Genomic DNA, 14836 nt, shown 5'->3' with positions numbered 1-14836 from the left:
CCGCGCTTCCCGGTCCCCTTCCAGCTGCCCCTTGCCCTTCCCCGCCACCCTCCTGCTACCTTGCGTCCCCACCCCCGCCCTTCTCAACCCCTCTCCAGCGGTGGGAAGATTTGGTGTGAAATGAATACCATTGCAGGGGGAGGGAGGGAGGGGGAGGGAAGGAAGAAGGAGGAGAGGATGTCTGCTATAAAAAATAAAAAAAAAAAAAAGACCTAAAATGGTTGACAGGTCTTTAATGCTCTTTATCCCAAGTGCAAAGTGGTCCCTCCAGATGCCTGCCCCACAAGTGTGGGTCGGGGAGGAGGACGAGGTTACGGTTTGACTAAGTTAGATGGCAAACTCTTCCTCTGCGTAGTTTAAAAGGTGCGGGGAGGGAGTACTGAGGGGAGGGCTTGCAGGGGTGCGGGGAGGCCGAGGCGCGCCAAAGGCCAGGGGAAGCTCGAGCCCCAGTCCTCGGTGTCATGGAGAAAAGGGGCCTCGGAGCCGGAGGCCGGCGGTGACAGAGCCGGACGCCGTGGGGCCAATGGGGTCGGGCGGGTGGTGACGGGTAGCTTGAGAGGCGTCCCCTCCCCCGGGCTCTCTTAGGGCCCAATCCCATCTCCCAACACGCAGTGGTAGCCTCTTCCGCGTCTTGTTATTATTATGGTTCCGAGAGTAGCGAGGGCTCTGGAGACCGAGGGACACCAGCTTGAACTTGGATGCGCTGCTCGGGAGGCAGGAGTTCGGGACGACCCCCGGGGAGACATACTGGCGGGAGGCGGGCTCCAGGACCCCCTTCACCCGCGGCTCCTGTTGTAGGGCTATTCGCCTCCTCCCCCACCAGGTTCAGCTGGGCCTACTTGCCTCCAGGGTCTCCCTTCTGGGGTGGGGAAAGTGGTGCAATCGAGGCCGGGGCTCTGGACGGGCGGTGTAGGCCTTGCTCTCTCGGGGCTCCTAGCGACAGGCAGCTGAATCGATAGCCTATTGCACCCGGAGAGGCCCGCCCGGAGCGGCGGCGGCGCCTACGTACGCCGCGGCCGGGGTCGCTGGCTACCGCCCGCTCCTCCCCTGGGGTCGCGGCCCCCGGTGAGGGCTGTGGGGCTGGGCTCTCGCCGGGGAAGGGGCGGCTCCCTGAAACCATGCTGCGCTGCGAAGGGCCTAGACCAGATCGGGCGTTCCCGCTCGCCTCCTTCCTCTGCTCTTTTTCCTACACCGGGAGGGTTGAAGGGGAGCTCAGCACTGGACGTGGCGCTTAACTTCACCCAGGTGGATCCCCGAATGGCTTTCTAATTTGCGTTAGTGGGCAGCTTTCCAGAAACTTCGGCGGTTATGGCAGAGCATCTGTCTTCGCAAGTATCTGGCGGAAGTGCCACCATGAGTATGGTCCAGTTTGTGGGTAGTAAGAGATAAGAAGTCTGTGATTATTTCATGATAAACCGGGGATTTCTCTAGAACTGACTCCATCTTTTCACACCAGATCATGTTCTCCTTGCATAAAGTTTGGACCCTAGATGACCTCATGCCCCCCAAAAACCTGATATACTATCTCATGGCAGACCCCACATTAAAAAGCTTTTCTTCCACACACACCATGGTGTAGAATTTTATCTAACAAAATTCAAGTGTAAAAATGGAGAGAAAGACCCCTTTTTTGAATGCTGTTTCTGTGTTTCTCAACACTCCCCTGAGATTAATGTATTACAACAGAGAGGCTCCCAAAACAGTAACTTTACCTAAGGAATGAGGGACTGTAAGGATATTCTTACAATGAACTAATTAATTGTAACTAATCACATGTTGCCCCAGCTTAACACATAACATAAACTTGAAATATAATGCAAACACCATTAAGTTCTCCCATTTAAAGTTAATGCACTTTATACTTTTTCGGTTTTTTTGTTTGTTTGTTTGTTTGTTTGTTTTTGAGACAGGGCTTCTCTGTGTAGGCCTGGCTGGCCTTGAACCCAGAGATCCACCTGCCTTTGATGGGATGAAAGGTGTGTCTGGCACCACCCTGTACATTTTTCCCTTAATCTTAGAAGGCAGTGAAACAGAAGAATAAGAGTTAATACGTTTTTAAAAGCATCAGGCCCCTGAGTTGTAAATACTCCCAGCATTATTCTGTGCTCTCTCCCTTAAGGATCTTTTGTTTTTGTTTTGGGACAGGGTCTTGCTGTGTAACCAGTGCCTCTACATCCTCTTGATTGAGCTCTGTAATTGTTATTAGTCTTGGCCAGTTTCTTTTTAAATTTTTGTTTGAGAATAAGTCTGTGCAGTTCAGGCAGGTCTGAACTCAGTATACCACCAAGGATGACCTTGAACTCCTCACCCTGCTATTTCCACATCCCGAGTGGTGAGCTTATTTTTGTTTTTAGGAGACAGGCTCTCACACTGCTCTCCCAGGCTATCGTGGACCTCAGACTGAGGTTCTGACTGGCCCCAGGTGCTTCAGCCTCCAGAATGCTGCGATTGTAGTTGTGAGTCATGAAGCCAGGCTCTTGAGTTTACACTGTAGGACAGGAGGACCGGTTGCCTGGCTCCGGCTCTGGTTTTAGGTGTTCACTTCCTTCTCTAACCCTGAATTATCCATCTCCATCAGTCAGTACTTCCTGGGTTCCAGCCCGCCTGCTCTCCCCCCAACACGCCTCCTAGCCCTGTTCTTCCTGTTTTGTTTTTGTTCTCATTTTCGTCTACTCCTGTCCCAGCTCTTAGTCCTCCCAGCAGTCAGTTCTATTGGCCCATCCAGTTCAGCTCAGATAATATTCATTACCAGAAAACAAGTTTTTGTTAAAAGCAACTCACCTTGCATTTTAAGTACAGCTTGTGTTAACCAAATGTTCTGCTTGCTTTTGACAAGGGGATTCATAATACACCGAAACTTGTTAAAACTAATTAAAAAATGTTTTCCCTTGAGAAGTCCTTCAGGGGTCTTTCCAAGTTTAACAGTATTTGAAGTGTCATATTTACATGCTTTTTTTTCCTTTGGTTTATTGAGACAGGGTCTCATAGCCCAGGCTAGTATGGAACTCAGTATGTAGCTGAGGTTGGCCAGTGACTCCTGGATCCTCCTGATCCCACCTCACAGATGCTGATATTACAGGCCTGAGAACCCCTCCCCTTTGTCACTTTTCCTGCTAGGCCCTTTCCCTTATTAACAGTTTTATCACCTGAGGAGTAATCACAAACTAGTCTGAGACTGATTCGTGCTTCTAATCCCAGTAAGGAGGAATATCAGACTCTGGGCTGATACTTTTCTGCATTTTGTTGTCTTTGTGTCTTGTTCTAGATTGGTGAAAGCCCCTTAGAGAGATGTGATTTTCTGACAGACTGTCTCTAGTTAATTGTTTACATTTACTAATAGTTTGGGCAGGCCCACATTTTTTAAAGTAATACACAGGATTTGATAGACTTAATTAAGACCTAGGACAAAAATAGCTCTATGATTTCTGTGCCCATATAAAGGGTTACTGCTTAAGGATACATCACTTTCTTGTCAGCTAGTCTGTTTCAGAGTACAGTGAGGTACAGCAGGGGAGAGGATGGGACATACTTGAAGTTGACTCTTCACTAATTATTTTTTAAATTTTTATTTATCTGTCTTATGTGTATAGTTGGTTTGTGTACATGTATGTCTATATACCATGTCTGTGTGGGTGCCTTTGGAGCTCCTTAGGATTGGAGTTACTGATGGTTATGAGCCACCACGTGGTACAGGGAATTGAACCCAGGTCTCCTGGAAGAGCAGCCAGTACTCTTAACTGCTGAGACATCTCTTTAGTCTTATTTGACACTTTCAAATTGTGAAAACACATGCTGACACACATTTGAAACTTCATCCACTTGGGAGGTTAAAGGAGGAGAAAGTGGCCAATATGAGTAATTTAGTTAGAGCCTTTACCTAAAAGAAAAACAATGCTTAGTTGTATGTACACATGTAGACTGATGGCCTCGTTTTCAGGGCTCTCTCGTGTTTCAGGGATATACACACATTCTCCTTGAATTTCTGATCCTCTTGTCTCCACTTCCCCAGTGATAGAATTATAGGTGTGTGCTTCAACCACGAATGGTTCTGAGGAATATTAAAATATTTTCACCAAAGTTGCTTTTATTTATTTATTTTTACTGACCACAAAACAGTATCACTCTGATACCATGCAGCAAGCAGCATGGTATTGTGGCATGACGTGTAGTTAAATCCATTGCTAGACCAGTTAAAGCTATGACTTCACATCACTGAGCCTCTTGGTGGTATTTTTCCTGGTCTGTACAGTGGGAATTCATGCCTACCTTAAGGGTTGTTGTTGCCATGCTGGGGCTTGAATTCAAGTCCTGGGCGCTCTAGGCAAGTGCCTTACTACTGAGCTCTATCCTTAACTTTTAGTGGATTGTTTTGTTTTATTTTTTGAAACAGGGTCTCACCGTGTAGCTTTGGCTGGCCTCGAACTCATTGTGTAGATCAGGCTGACCTTGAACTCACAAAGATCCACCACACTCTGCCTCCTGAGTGCTGGTAAAGGTTTTCATCACCATGCCCAGTAGCCCTTAGTATTTTTGAGTATGTCATTCCCACACTGGCCTTAAACTTCTGCCTTGGCGCCAAGTGCTGGAGTTACACATGTAGCTAGTTTTATGACTCTGAAATGAAGAGGCGCCTGGGCTAGGGACTAGTCCAGTTGACAGAGAGCTTGCCTAGCAGGCACAAAGCCCTGGGCCCTGGCACTAGCACCACATAAACCTGGCACAGGGCAAAGCTGTCAGGGTAGTTCATGCCTGTGGGCCTAGTACTTGAGAAGCAGAGGCAGGAGGTTCAGAAATCCAAGGCCATCATTGGCTACACAGTGAAATTGAGGCCAGTCTAGGTTCATGTTTCCAAAGAAAAAAAGCAAACCTATAAAAGAACACACAGCAGGAGAAAGGAGAACCCGAGGAGGTAGTGAAAATGTACATACTGGAACTAGGAACATAGTTCAGTGATAAATCACTTGCTAGCAGGCATGAGACCCACAGTTCAAGCTCCACAACTGCAGCTTAAATCCAGGGTATCCCTTAGGGATATGTAGTGCTAACCCTATTAATATCATTAGAATTGCTTGCAAGAAACACTCATCCCTTGAATAATAATGCAATATGATTTATTTAAATTTATATATTTTATATACATATATACCCACATATATTTATAGAGAAACTAATCAGAAGCATAAACTAGACTTTAAAAAATAAGCTTTACCCAGATGGAGAAATGGCTAGGTGACTATAAGCACTGGTTGCTCTTTCAGGAAACCCGGGTTCAGTTCCAAGCAGCCACATGGCTGCTTAGATTTATCCATAACTCATTGGGTGATTGTGAATACCCTCCAAGGTGAACATCTCTGCGATTCGTGAGGGAGACCAATCAAAAATAGCTCTTTAGGTATTATAAATGGATTATAAATTGCCTTCTTACATCTTATTTTACGTGTGTGAATGTTTTGTTGCGTGTATGTGTTTGTACCATTTATGCCTGATGCCCAGAGGCCAGAAAAGGGAGTCAGATCTCCTGAACTGAAGTTACTAAAGGATGCAAGCCACTCTGTAGGGGCTGGGAAAAAACACAGGTCCTCTGTAAGACCGCCAATGTTCTTAACTGCTGAGCCACCTCTTACATTTTATAAGTGTAAAGGTTTGGGTGAGTAGTATCTTAGCAGTTGAAAAAGGGGGTTTCTGTTCTTTAGTAATGAGAGTTTGCTGTGATATTATTTCCCCTTCATTGAAGTCTGAGGCATTGGATTTTTTAGAGCTAGCAGGTTAATGGCCCATATATATTAAGTTTTATATTTCAGTGAGATTATTATATCATTCAGTGCTTATGATTAAATGTTAAGAAAAGTACTTCTGGAAGCTTTTCAGGTAGAGCTATGCTGTTCCAACGTGAAGAATTGTGAATGTGTTGGTCGTGTGTTATGAAGGGAGATCGCTCTTTAGTCCATTACATATAGATGGACCACCAGCATCATTGTTGAAGGGGTCCATAGTTATGGACAGAGACTGAGGTTCTTCTCTCTTCCATGGAGTAGGGTCAGCATGTCTCCTGGGTTGGGATGGAGATTGATGAGTGACACAGTGATTCAGTCCTGCTCTTGTCTAGAGGTCTTGCTGTTGCTACAGTTGCTGTTTCATTTGAACTTCACAAACAAACAGAAACAAAGACCTGCTCAAGTAGCTTCAAGCTCTCTTGAGCGGGTTACTCTGTCAGTGTAGCCCATCTGTGGTTTCACTGTCCTAAGCATAGCTGTTGGGATTAAATGGATAGCGCCCTTTATGAGGAGATTTTGCAGGTAGAGTTGGGCAGTCTTTCCTGCCGCTCTCATGTGTGAAACTGAGCTATGCATCTTACTTTGGAGGTCTTTGTTTCTTTCCTAGAATATTGGTCAAGAAGAAGAATTTGTTTTTCATTGGTTTTATGAAGATTGGTTTTGTGAAGTCCAGGTAGGCTTTGAACTCACTCTGTGGCCGAGAATGACGTTGAACTGATGACCTTCCTTTTACTTCCTATGCTGGAGCCATCCTACACTGCTTAGGAGGAAGAGCCTGTCAAAACTGTGTTACACAGCTTCCTTTATTCTGAATCCCCATTCAAGTCTTTATCTAGTACCACTTGACCTTATTACTTACTTTAAACCTTTGAGGATAGTCTTTCTTAGTGTTAGATACGTTGACTGTGTTTGATGGCTTAGTGAAAATACTTTAAAAGTTGTCTTGTGTGCATGCGTGCATGCACCCCACTGCAGGCGTGATGCTTAGGTGTGTCAGATCAGAGGGAGATTTTTGTGGAGTTGGTTTTCTCCTTCCACCTCTATTATGGTTCCCAGGGATGGAACTCCAGGCTTGTGCAGCAAGTATCTTTTTACCTATAGAAGTAATTTTATGGGGGTTTTCTGCCCCCGTTCTTTCCTGTTTAGCTCATAAGTAAATAACACAAAGACATCAAAATTTATTAACAAGCTACAATCTTAAGCTGGCAGGTCCTGAGACTATTATAACCTGACTAGGCTATTAATAACCAGATAAATACCCCATTACTTGCCCTCTGAGTCATGCTCTGTTTCATGAGTGTCCTCAATGTGAGCTGCTTTTGGCCATGTATGTGCTCACGGTCCATCCTGCCCCATGCCAACCTCCTTCCCCTACCTTTTTATTTCTCCTCCTGGTCCCTACCTGAGACCCTCTACCTCTCTCTCTTGCCCTTACCTATGTTTTAGCCATTTATTGTCTGATCAGAGATTACCGGGGAGCATTCTTTATAACGCATTAGTGAGTATAATGCCCATGTCTAGATTGCGACCTGATCTTGGGGCACAGAACTCAGCATCTGAACACACACCGCACAAGACCGATCCCAGCATTCACCCTCTGTTCTATCTCAGTAGCCGCCTGTGGGAAGAACAACGGAAACTGGGATGTTTGGCAGCTTTGGTTTAGTCTCCAAGTGTTGGCGGGAGGGTAATGGTGGGTGGGGTCTGTATTGATTCAATCTTAAAATTCTTAGAAGATAAGCTTTATGGTGTTAATTTGTTCTTTCCGAAAAGTTTTGTAAAAGTGTAGGCAGTGGGCTGGAAAGATGGCTCAGAGGTTAAGAGCTCAGACTGCTCTTCCAGAGGTCCTGAGTTCAATTCCCAGCAACCACATGGTGGCTCACAACCATCTGTAATGGAATCTGATGCCCTCTTCTGTGTGTCTGAAGACAGCTACAGTGTACTAGCATACATAAAATAAATAAATAAATCTAAAAAAAAAAGTGTAGGTAGTGATCTTATATACAAAAATGAAATCATAAACTGCTCAGAAAGTATGACTTAGTATCTAGTATGATTAGAAGAACTTACAGTTTCCTACATTAGAAGAGTTGAGACTAGAAAGAATATTGGCCTTGTGGTCTGGGAATATTTACATTGCAACAGCTACTCTCTTAACTCCTCTACGGACCCTTACTGTTTAGGTACTGAAAAAACTTTTCAGTGTTACACTCTATTCTAATTCTTTTTTTTTTTCAAATGAGACATTCACAATAGTTATCAGAATATGACAGTTCTAAAAATCTTCCCATCCACTTGTTATTGTTATTTTGTTTTGAAACAAAGTGTTTCTTTGTAGCCTGGGCTGGTCTTGAATTCACAGATAACCAGCTGCCTCTTCCTCTTGAATGCTGGGACTAAAGCTGTGTGCATTAAACAATATTTATGGACTGGAGAGATGGGTCAGTGGTTAAGAGCACTGGCTTCTTTTCCAGAGGACCTTGGTTCAACTCCCAGCACCCACATGGCAGCTCACAACTATCTGTAAGTCCAGTTCCGGGGTATGCAATACCTTTACACAGACTCACATGTAGACAAAACACCAGTCAGTGCACATAAAAATAAATAATTTAAAAAATTGTTCATTTGTGTGCATATGTGAATGTGGGCACTCAAGTGTCATGGTGTGCATGTGGAGGGCAGAAAACAACTCTTGGAAGTCAATTCTTTCTGGCCACCTTGGAGGATCTGAGGATTGAACTCAGTTATCAGGTTTCTAGGCAAGCATTTCTACTTTCTGGACCATCGTGCCTACCCTTATTTTTCTTTGTTTCGTGTGTGTGTGTGTGTGTGTGTGTGTGTGTGTGTGTGTGTGTGTGTGTGTGTATTGGAGATTAAAAACAGTCTCATGCTTGCCAGGCAAGCATTCTTTCATTGAGCTCTATCCCCAGCTTCTAGTTATAATTTTTGCAAATATTTGCTAATGATAAGAAATTTGATTTAAAGAAAAAGTACTTTTAGGGGCTAGGTGGCAAGATGTCCCAGTGGTTAAGAACATTTGCTGCTCTTCCAGAGGACCTGAGTTCAGTTCTGTAACTCTAGCTCGAAGGGATCTGCTCTGGCTCCTGCCTGCACCAATGTGGCATACAAATGCACAAACACACTTAAATAAGAATAAAAAAAATAAAGAAAACATAATTCTTCCTACTTTGGATGACTGTTAATATCTGGATCATATTTTTAGCCTTTTTGGTATGTGTGTATACTTTTTTTTTTAAACTAGTGTCTCAGGTTTTAAACCAGTGTCCCAGGCTGGCTTCAGGTTATATTTGTAACTGAGGCTGCCTTTAAATTTCTAGTCCTCCTGTCTCCTCCTCCTGAGTGCTAGGTATGGATTGTGTAGTGGTTTGAATAAGAATAGTCCCTATAGCTCGTCATATATTTGAATATTTGGTTCCTGGTTGGTAGAAATGTTTGGGAAGAATGAGGAGGCCTGGCCTTCTTGGAGGAGTGTGTCACTAGAGGTAGGCTTTGAGGTTTCAAAAGATTTGTGTGATTCCCAGTCTTACTACCTTTGCCTTGTGTTGTGGGTCAAGATGTGAGCTTTCTGCTGTTTCTTCACTCTATCATCATGGACTGAAACCCTCTGGAACTGTAAACCAAATCAGAAGCTTTTTTTTATAAATTGCCTTGGTCTTTGGGCTTTACCAAGCAGTAGAGAAGTAACTGGGACACTGCTTTACAGGTTGGCATCACCATTGCCTAGTAAGCCCTTCATGTGGGGCCAGGGACTCATTATGGAGCCCAGGCTGTCCTCATACTCTAGTCTTTCTTGTCAAGTCTCCCTAGCGTTCGTATATAATTTTTAGTTTTTTTTATTTTTAGGCGAGGTCTTATGAAGTTTGGGCTGACTGAGCTCACTGTGTAGCTAAAGTGGGTGTTGAACTCCTGATGTTCTGTCTCCACTTCCTGAGTACTGGGATTACAGGCATTTATCACCATGCCCAGATTTATGTATGTGTTTTAAAAATAAAATTGGAATGAGGCCATCTCCATTATTGTGCAACATTTTCTAATCAAAGTGAATATTATCTTCACATATTATTGACCATTCTGAAGAACATTTTTCTTTCAACTTAACAATGTTGCTGTTGGGGTTGGGGATTTAGCTCAGTGGTAGTGCGCTTGCCTAGGAAGCGCAAGGCCCTGGGTTCAGTCCCCAGCTCCGAAAAAAAGAACCAAAAAAAAAAAAAAAAAAAAAAAAAAAAAAAAAACAATGTTGCTGTTTTGGGGCTGAATATGTTTTTGTTATGGTGGGCCATCCTGTGCAAAGTAGCAGCCTCCCTAGCCTTTACTCAGTATTCTTGTGGTAGCTGTAGTTCCCATTTGTTACAAATCAAAAAATGTAGGCATGCCCAGTGCTGTTGGGAGGGGGTTGGGGATGACTTGGATAAAAAATTGCTGTAAAAAAAAGTCCTCAAACTTTTGGTCTCAAGACTTTTTTACATTGAAAGCATTGAAGATCTCAGGAAAACTACGGTTTGAGTTATCATCTTTATGATTTATTATTGCACTAGAATTAAAATTAAAAATGAAAAAGTTTAAATACTCATTTAAAACAATGAGAGAGAGAGAAATAATCTATTTCTGTTTATTTATATTGGAGATAAGTCTTGGTGTGTAGCCCAGGCTAGTCCAAAACTTACTTTTTATTCCTAAAAGCTTGCCTTGAACTCAAGGTCCTCCTACTTACTTTCTGGAGTGCTGAGATTATAGGTGTGTGCCTTGCCTTTACTCAGTCTTACTTAAAGTTAATTTTTTTGTTGTTTTTTTGAGACAGAGTTTCTTTATGTAGCCCTGACTGTCTCGGAACTTGCTCTGTAGATCAGGTTGCCCTCAAACTCAGAGATACCTGCCCTGCCTCTGCCTCTGTGCACCATCGCAATGCCAGCTAATTTATTTTTTTTTTAAATCAGACTCTCATGCATGACAAACTGGCTTAGGAGGACCTTAAACTTTTCATTTCCAGCTTCCACGTCCTGAGTATTGGCATTGGAGAGATGTGTCACTACACCACAGTTATGCTGGGAATTCAACCAAGGGCTTCATGTATCCTAAGAAAGCACTTGGCCAAGCTGGCCACACTGGTAGCTTTTAAATTTCTTTCTTTAAATGTATGTGTTTATTTATTTGGGTGTGCACAATGTTAGAGGACGAGTTAAAGTTGATTCTCCTCTCCCACTATCAAGCTTAGCAGCAAGTACATTTATCTACTGAGCCATTTCACTGACACCTTAAACTAAAACACTTAAATCAATTTATTAGTATTGTCACAAATTTCATCAGAAATATCCTCAAACAAAAACAATAATATGTAGTTGTTCACTGTGGCAAATTCAAGTTTTTGGAATATCTTTTCACTTGAAAAGTTGAATTTTATCATTAGTTATGAGTAGCTACTAGTTATTTTCCTTGAGATCACAGGCTTATCTTGTTCATTTTGAGAAAAAATTGCCAAATCCCTATCTTGTTAATTTGAAAAAAATAAATACTGCCAAGTCCCTGAATCTTAAACCATAGTTTGTCTGTTTCAGTTAAAATTTAAAAAAAAATTGTAGAAATGAAAGACATCTAGATTAGCATATGATGTGGAACTCGCTGATGTTCTGTGTGCTTGTGTTTTAGTAAGAACTTTGAGTTTTATCATGCAGAGTGTTTGGGTGTGTTGAAATTTGGTTTAATTATTTCATCAAGGACATGTTAAGTAAAGATGATGTTTTTTAATACTTTATTTTTTTTAAAGATTTATTTATTTATTCTGTATAAGTACACTGTAGCTGTCTTCATGCACACCAGAAGAGGGTGTCAGATCCCATTACAGATGGTTGTGAGCCACCATGTGGTTGCTGGGAATTGAACTCAGGACCTCTGGAAAAGCAGTCAGTGCTCTTAACCGCTGAGCCATCTCTCTAGCCTAAGATGATATTTTTTAAATTTTGTTTTGTTTTACTGAAGTGATTAGGAGCTAGATTAGAATAAACTAATGAGGGGCTAGAGAGATGACTCTGTCAAGAGTGTTTACTGTTCTTGTAGAGGTTTGATTCCTAGCAGCCACCTGCTGACTTACTATGATCCACAACTCTGGCTCCAAGTGATCTGTACCTTCTAACCTCTGAAGGGCACCAAGACACACACATGGGGCACAACATATTTATAGGCAAAAGACTCATACACATAAAATTAAATAAATAAGCATACACTGATGACCAATAAAATTTATATTTTTGCTCTAATCAGCACCAAGGTATCAGTGGTTTATCTATCAATACTTTTGGACTATCAATAAAATTTAAAAGGAAAATTAGCTGGTGAGGTGACTCAGTGTCTAAAGGGCTTGCTGTGCAAATCTGATATCCTTAGTTTGATTCCTGGAATCCACAGTAGTTAGAGAAAACCCAAATCCTAAAGACTGTCCTCAGACCTTGTAGTAGTTTGAATGAGAATGGCTCTCATAGGCTCATATCTTTGAGTGTTTGGTTTTTAGTTGGTGGACTGTTTAGGAAGGATTAGGAGGTGTGGCCTTATTGGAGGTGGTGTGCCAATGGGAGTGGTCTTTGAGGTTTTAAAAGCTGATACCTCCTCTCAGCTATTACTCTAGCACCATACACCTGCCTGCCTCCATGCTCTCTGTCATGATCATTTTAAACCTACCCTCTGAAACTGCAAGCCAGCCCCCAAATTAAATGCTTTCTTTTATAAGTTGCCTGTGTCTCTTCACAGCAATAGAACAGTAACTAAGACAGTTGATACTAGGGAGTGGTACCCGTTGCTGTGACAGGTCTGACCATACTGCTTGTTGTTGGAATGCAGACTCTGTCTTAGGGAAGTGTTGAATGCAGTAAGCATTTGGAAGACAGTAGTTCTGAGAGCAGTGTGGTGTATGAAACCCAGCTCACGATTTCATAGTGGAATGATATTAGCAGCTGGGCTAGAGAATATTTTTGTGATAATTTGGCAAAGAATATGGCTGTGTTTTGCCACTATCCTGCACTTTTGGACTAATGTCATTGGCAGAGGAGATTTCAAACAGCCTACTATGAACAGTGCCATGTGGTTATTACTAATCACTCTTATGTAGATCTGTAATAAAAAAAAAAAGAGTAAGCCAGGCCCCCCCCAAAAAAAAATTCTAAATATATAGTTTAAGAGGAAAAGAGCACCAGGAAATGTAATGGTGGAACCAAGTCCTGAGCTCAAGGAGATGAGAAGTTTAAAGAAAGACCTATTAACTAAAGGGGATAAAGGGAGTGGTACCCAAGACCCCACTCAGCTAAGCTTCCAAGGCGTCAAATGCCCAAAGAATCTTCTAAAGGAAAGGGAAGTTATTCCACAAGGGAAACCATCAGCAAGTCAAATCTATGCGAATTAATTCAAGTGGGCCAGATTCCATTCCATGTGAACAGAAGAACTTGGCAGCTATGACCACCGTGATTATGGCTTTAAAGCCAAGGATATGGGAGTAAAGGAGTTGTGGAATTTCCTCCACAGTTCAGGAAAGCTCCTGAGGCCAGGTATGTGGCAGGGGTGTCCCTGAAGAGAGGCCCAGAAAGGCCACTTCACTGTGAAGGTGAAGCCTGGGTTTCACAGGAGACCCCAAGATGTTGGAGATGCCAGAGCCATGAGTTATCTGCTAAGGAGAGCTGCAGACAGGGTGTGGAACCAGCCCAAGAGAGAAGTCTGCTGCAGTCAAGAAAACAAAGGAATTTGGGAGATCTGAAGAACCATATAGTAAGCCCTTTGACATCAGGCATGGAGTTTCAGAATTTGGAGTTTGACCTGATAGACTTCAGTCTTGCTTTGGTCAAGTATTTCCTCCCAATGCCCCTTTTCTTCTTTTTGGAATGGTAATGTATATTCTGTACCACTTTATGTTGGAAATATATAATTTGTTTTTTGATTTTTTCCCCCCCAGGGGCTACAGTTAAGAGTTTGCCATGATGTACTGGGGAGACAGAAACAAGCAGATCTCTGTGAGTTACAGATAGAGTTCCAGGATAACCAGGGCTACACAGAGAAACCCTGTCTTAAAAAAACACAACAACAACAACAACAACAACAGCAACAAAATCAACCAAAAAAAAGAGTTGCCTTGTGTCTCAGAAGAGACTTAGGACTTAGGACTTGTAAACAGTCTTGAGACTGTGAGAGACTTACAGAATTTTGAAGTTAGATTGAATGAATTTTATATTGTAGTATGGCTATAGGCCTATGGTGCCCAGGGAATGGCTCTCATAGGCTCGTATACTTGAGTGTTTGGATCCCAGTTGGTGGACTACTTAGGAAGTATTAGGAAGTGGGGCCTTGTTAGGGGAGATGTCTTTGGGAAGAGGGTTTTGGGTTCCCAGAAGCCCAGGCTGGGCCCAGTCTCTCTGTCTCCATCAGGTTTGAGGATCAGATGTCAGCTTTCAGCTTCTGTTCCCAAGCCATGCCTGCCTGCCTATTTCCACCTTCTGCACCATTGTTGGTCAAGGATTCTCCCTTTGAAACTGTAATCATATCCCCAGGTAGATACTTTTATAAGCTGCCTTGGTCATGGAGTCTCTGGTCAGCAGTAGAATGGTAACTAGGACAACCTTCTATACTCTCTCTTGAGTGCCTACCCACACAATTCTTTTCAAAAACAAATCAGGCTTCTTGAAGTATACTTATAATCCCAGCTATTTGACAGGACAAGGCAGGAAGGTTTCTAAGACCTGTCATCTTAGGGAGACCCTGTCAAGTACAGAGAGGCTAGTGCTTTAGCTTAGTGGTACTTGTCTAACAGCTTCAGTCCCTGGGTTCAACCCTTAGTACACTCACACAGGAAAAGCAACATTGTTCTGGCTTTGCAGACTTTCTGAAGTCCACTCAACACTTTGAGACCAGATGTCCTGAAGCCCATTATGACAACATTATATGTTGTTAAACATCTGTTTTAAAATGTAATCAATTTTTTGTTATACTTTTTGCTTTTTTTTTACCTCTTGTAACTAGATCATCTTGGAAATTAATTTTTCCTTTAGAACAAATCTTTAAAAATGTAA

The 14836-nt window shown here is 42.7% G+C and overlaps 1 protein-coding gene across 4 annotated transcripts in view; it reads left to right on the top strand.

The window, feature by feature from the left end:
- The window catches only part of Dcaf5 (DDB1 and CUL4 associated factor 5), an 88493-nt gene that overhangs the window by 423 nt on the left and 73234 nt on the right, over positions 1 to 14836 (top strand). Inside the window, exon 1 of one of the 4 annotated variants that reach the window (XM_087553277.1) lies at positions 963 to 1245. The gene's annotated coding sequence lies outside the window, so the exon portion shown is untranslated. 4 annotated transcript variants of the gene reach the window in all.

The sequence above is a fragment of the Rattus norvegicus genome, chromosome 6 (genome assembly GCF_021556685.1).
Source record: "Rattus norvegicus strain SHRSP/BbbUtx chromosome 6, alternate assembly SHRSP_T2T, whole genome shotgun sequence".
NCBI classification, from domain to species: domain Eukaryota; kingdom Metazoa; phylum Chordata; class Mammalia; order Rodentia; family Muridae; genus Rattus; species Rattus norvegicus.
The sequence above is the reverse complement of the archived record's forward strand: the minus strand, read 5'-3'. Positions and strand labels throughout refer to the sequence as shown.